Consider the following 6,144-nt stretch of genomic DNA (forward strand, 5'->3'; position numbering starts at 1 on the left):
ACCAAAATACCTTCTATACAAATAGATTCTATGATTAAGAACATATCAAATTTGTCCAGTCATTATTTGACAGCTATGATATTTCCCATTCAACTGGATAACCCACTCCTCATTTGAATTTACTTTCCAAAAAAAGGATCTCTTTCTTCTCCTGTGATATTTACTTATAGATTGTTTTAAAATTTCTTACTATCACTATTCATTGTTCCCTACCACAAGCTGTTCCCCACCCCACCCTAAACCTGCACTGCTAACACAGTGTGTTGGAAATAATTTAGGCTTGGAGTTAAAGGACTTGAGTTCAAATCCACTTTTTGAACCTATGTGAACTTAGACAAATTATTTAATCTCTGGGTATCAATTTTCTCCTCTGTAAAAATGAGATACTTTTCCTGTGTTGAATTCACTATCCTATAATCTTTCTGGAATTTGATTTACTTATCTAGAAATTTTCAGTTGGGGTTGCCTCAGATTTGACATTCTGCAGTCTCATCAAGTAACATAAGGTGGATTTTGCCAGTCCTTTTATGGGGTGAAAAACTGGATTTCTAACTTTTTTTTCTACCCTAGCATATTTGCTCCATTCCTTGTTGAAATGGAATAAGACAGCTCTGACCTTTAAGTGCCGGGTGATTCTTCAGTGATTACTTCTGACTTCTATATAGATTGACTTTATTCTTTAAGATAAGAAATTGCCTTCATAATGATGCCAAGAATCCCACCTTCTCTGGCCATAGCACTCCAAGTCTGGAGTCAGTTTTGTCTGTACTGTGTCCAAGGGTATGATAAATGCAACTAGAACCAACTCCCAAGACCTAACTCTTCACCTTTCTATGGTGATGCCCCCCTTTAAAAATGGTGCTTTTCTTCTGAGGTAATCTCCAATTTCTCACATATCAATTATATTTATATCTATTTATCTTGTAGGTACCCTGTTGTTAATTGCTTCCCCAGTGTGAACTCTTTGAGGAGGGAGGAATTTCTCTTGTTTTGCTTTGTACATCTAATACAAAGTTCAGTCAGAGCTTGGCACATAAGATATGTTCATAAGTGCTTGAACATTCAAACTGAACCTCAAACACTTACTAGCTTTCTGACCCTAGATAAGTCACTTAACACCAATTGCCTCCCAAAAAATGCTTGTTGACAAATTGACTTTTCTGAGCCCCAGAATTCCTTGGCTGAATCACTGACATCTAATCTAGATGAGTCTCCAAATCTTCAAAAGACAGACTCCAAGCCAAGGGAAAAAGACCTTGTCCATTTGCATCATTTATGTGTACTTGTGCTATACCTGGAAACTCAGATTTGTCTTTGCTGTTTGTTCAGAGCCACAGAAGTCCATTTTTATTATTATTTTAATATAGCTATGGGAGCCATATTGAGCTTTTCTGCCTCAAACATGGCTCTGGTTCAGCCTACTGCACAGTCTTTCTCCCTTAAATGAATCTATTTTCTTATTATTTATTTGGTTTTTTTTCCAGCTATCTGAAATGAAAGTTTTTAGCTATTTTTTGCAAGGATTTGAGGTTATCTAGTTTCCAACTAATTTTAATCTAATACCTCTTGCATTATGATCTAAAAAATACATTTGACCTTTCTGCTTTTTTCATATGATTTTGAGGATTTTATCCCCTATTGTGTGACTCATTTTATGTATGTTCTTTGTGTTGCTAAGAAAAATTATATTTCTTTCTGTTCCTATTCAGTTTTCTCCAATGGTCTATTTTATCTAACTTTCCTAATATTCTATTTAACCCCTTAGTTTCTTTCTTATTTATTTTTAGATTTATAACATTCTGAGAGTGGATAATAGTGCTTTCCAACTAGTGTATAATTGAATTATTTCTTCCTCTAATAATGTTGTTCCATTGACTATGTTACCTTTTATCAAGATACAGTTTCTTTTCCTATCACTTTTAATTAGGTCTATTTTTGCTCTTACTTTGTCTGAGATGATGATTGCTACCCTTGTTTTTGTTTTGTTTTGTTTTGTTTTGTTTTTGCTTTAGTTGAAGCACAATTGTTTCTTATAATTCTAAAAATATAGGATCCTGGTTTTTTATCCATTTTATGGGAGCATTGATCCCATTCACATTTCCAACTGTGATTACTACCTGTGTATTTTCCTCTATTCTATTCTTCTTCCAGTTTTTTCTCTCTCTTTCACCTTTTTCCTCCCTGATCAACTTCATTTCTTTCTACTACCTCTTTAGATCTACCTTTCAGCTGTCAGTGTTTACACCTCCCAGTTAACCTTCTCCCCTATAGGCTGTCTGGTAACATAGATTTTTATATTCAACAGAATACAGCAACCCCAAACAAAGGCTCAAAAAATGCTAAATGGTTTCAAATTCAAAAAAATTCTTTGAAGAGTTAAAGGAAGAAATGACTGTTAATGAAAAAGTGGGATAAAATTATATTTATTCAAGAAAATTATGAAAAGAGAATTAAGAGCTTGGTAAAAGAAGCACAAACATCCTGTAGAAAATAACTCTTAAAAATAACAGAACTGTCCCAAAGGCAAAAGAACACAAAAATTTATTGGAAAAAAGAATTTTGTAAAAAAGTATATTTAAAAAAAAGTATAATTGGCCAAATGAGAAAGAGGTACAAAAACTTACTAAAGAAAAGAATACATTATAAACCAGACTTTGACTAATAAAATGTAATTATTTAATAAGACATCAAGAAGCAATAAAAAATCAAAAGAAGGAAAAATGGAAAGTGTCAAATATCTTATTGGAAAAACAATTAATATGGAAAATAGAAGAGATAATTTAAGGATTGTTGAACTCCTTGAAAGCCATGAAAAATAAAGAGCCTTGACAACAAATTTCAAGAAATTATCAAGGAAAAATTTTAACTTAGATACAAGAGGAAAAATAGAAATTCAAAGAATGTATGAGTTATCTACTAAACAGTATTCCAAAAATAAAACACTCCCCTGAATATTATAGTTCTTGTGAAGTAAAAGCCTTCTGAGTTAACAAAAAGAAAGGATGTCTGAGAAAAATTAATCAGAGAAGACTTCAGAAAGTGAAATTTGGCTTGGACTTTAAAAGATCATGTCATTAAATGTAGGAGTACAAGTACTGTATCTATTGTGTGCATGTTTGTCCTTCATTCTTTTTTTTTAATCTAAAACAATGGGATTTACTGACTTGCCCAAAGTCACACAATTAGGCAATCATTAAGTGTCTGAGGCCAGACCTGAACTCAGGTCCTCCTGACTCCAAGGTCAACACTCTATCCACTGCACCACCTAGCTACCCTTGTCCTTCGTTCTTGAAGAAGACCAATGATGTCACAAGGGTTATGTCAAAACGTGCAGGAGAATTAGATTTAAGTGAATCAGAGTCACAGCAAAGACTTCAACCTCATTTCCTCCATCAAAATCCTTGACAAAAGTCAAGATCACTGACATCAGTAAAGGATGCAATAGATGACTATTTCTTGAAGGATTAGAGACACTAAGGATAGTTAAAAATCGTATGAGAAAGATAGTATTGGTACATAACTTCCTGAATCTACTTGTTATATATGCTGAATCTTTGACTTTATGTATTTGCCTTTGAAACAGGAAATAGAAAGACATAAAGGAAAACTAACTCCTTAGAATGACAAAGAAAGGATTATGGATGAAGAGTTGCTTTTATGGTTGAAGTGATAGAACTAAAGTAGTGATGGTAGTTGGAGAAACAATATTCATGATTGGGAATCTGTACAACCTGCAAGAGAGGAGAGAGAATGATTCAATAAATGAGTGAGATTGGGATTATATTCATGGAGAGAACCCTACCAGTCCATATGTGAGTATGTAAAACTAAAGGAATTCAAGACAGAAAACAGAGAATTCAGATGTGGGAAAAAACCTTCATTCATGAATTACAAGAGGAAAGAGATTAAGTTTTCTATTGTGGGAGTATGAAGAAAATGAATGCTAGATTTAGGTATAGGCTAGCAATTGCATTTCCAACTCTGCTGAGTTTTACTCATAATAAAAGAAGTAGAAACCTCAGAAATTTATGGAAAATTGATTTAAGGTTTGTTTTTCAATATGATCTCCCCCTGGGATTCCTTAATAGCTTTTTCCCCCTGAGCTCAGTTTGAGAATTGTTTAGATAATGCAAGGAGAAATGAGATACCAAATTCCATCATCTGTCCTCAAACTTGAGCACCTCAAAATTGTGTCTGATGCTATTATTACATCTTCCCATCTCAGTAGGCAACAGCATAGTTGCCTGCTGAAAGATTTTTTTGCTAATATTATTTGCACTAGAGATTCATTAATGACTTTTGAACTTAAATTCTCAGGGGCCTTTTTGTTTATGAACTCATTTGGTCCCCATGCACCTGTAGCAGAAGGAATACTTGTAACAAATATCCTTTGCTCTTATTGTGCAGTATAGAGGTAAACCTGTCTCCTTATTTAAATCTGGACTGGTCCTAACATAATTAGATCCTGAAGTCCCTTTCCATTGAAAGTAGTCCAGTCTTCTTTTCTGCTACATAGAGCATTGAAACTTTTTAAAATTTTTAACTTGGAATAGTTTAGAGGTTGTAAAGATAGAGAAAAGTGGAGCATTACTTTTTATGTCTTCCTTAAAGAGTTCTATCTCTTTTCAGCCTGTGTATCAATATTAGGTGGTGGGTGCATGACAGAGAGTGGGCCCAGAAGGGCACAAACAGTTTGCCTCTTATACAGTGCCACTCAACTTCCATTCATGTCAGGATCATCCATGGTTACACTTGCCAGTGAGATGTAAGTCTGATCATAAAAGTAAGTATATGAATAATTTGTCATACCAGAGTCTACTCCTTTTTAGTGTTGTGGGGTTGGAATAGGTATGGTTATTTTTCCTATATAGAGATGTCAGTCTGTCAAAAAATCAACAAGAATTATGTTTTTTCCCAAACTGCATCCAATAATCATTTCTTATATATTACTCTTCTTCTGTCTCACATGGTTGATGAATTTAGTCTTCTGAAAAGAATGGAATCAGTGAACCAGCTTCTTATATAGATGAATTGCCCATGTGATTAGCGGAGTACAGGACAGACCCTCCCAAACTTTCTCCATCAATTATACGCTGCACATTTTTTGAAATTCCAATAATCTAATTGTTTCCTTAAATGAACAATTTCTGTCACGTAAAATGAAGGCAGCCCTGAGAGAGCTTACATGTTAGTTGATTATTATTGCTCAAACCATGAGAGTACAAATAATTAAGAGATCCTTTCCAACTGATCTCTGGATAGGACCAGAACTTTGAGTGAAAGAGAATATTGTTGGAGCAAGAAGCAATGGTAGTAGAAATAAAGATAAGGAAAAAAGAATTCTGGGTTTTACTATGAAATGTCTGCAGACTTATAGAAACAAATTAACTTCATGTATCCAGAGAGAAGAAAGTTTTATGAGGTAGTGTAAAGGATGTAGGGTTTCAAAGGACTGAGGTTATAGAGAGACCAAGAAGATAGACTCAGAGACAGGCCACATTTTTGTCACTTAATGTGTAATATTTCTTTAAATAGCTGAACAGAAGAGAAATGACTTCTACAATATTCATGTATCCAGTCAACTATAGTTATTCAGTGCTCTCTCCCTGTGATGTTGTCTATATCATTCGATGATGCATTGTGCACATATAATTTTAGCTAGAACATCTTCATTTCTGAAGATTTGGGAGAAGTTCCCTTTAAGGGCCTTTGTGGGACTATTTTGTAGCAAACAAGAAAAATCCATTTCTACAAGTAATTAGATTCTCTTGAGGGAGCTTATTCCATTCTATACCAAACATAAAAATTGAAGGTGGATGGAAAATATTCAAATACTGAATAATTTCCATTAAACAATTGTGATTGGGATCTGCCCCAAACAGGATTTTATTCCTTGTAATTTAATCTTAGAATCACATTAAGAGTCTGGGTATACAGAAGCGGCTTCTATAAACACAACTTCATCAACAGAAGGGGATGATTGACTATTGCTGTTTCATATTGCGATATCTGTGATGAAAGAAACAACCTATAACTCCCTAAAATGGGACTAGAGAAAAAGTATATTATTCTCAGAAGAAGCACCCTGCAGGAAACTTCTCTGTTACTGCCACTCTTAGCAGAGAAGGAGATAATTCTGGGATT

Source organism: Macrotis lagotis, chromosome 2 (genome assembly GCF_037893015.1).
Source record: "Macrotis lagotis isolate mMagLag1 chromosome 2, bilby.v1.9.chrom.fasta, whole genome shotgun sequence".
In the NCBI taxonomy this organism is placed as follows: Eukaryota; Metazoa; Chordata; class Mammalia; order Peramelemorphia; family Peramelidae; genus Macrotis; species Macrotis lagotis.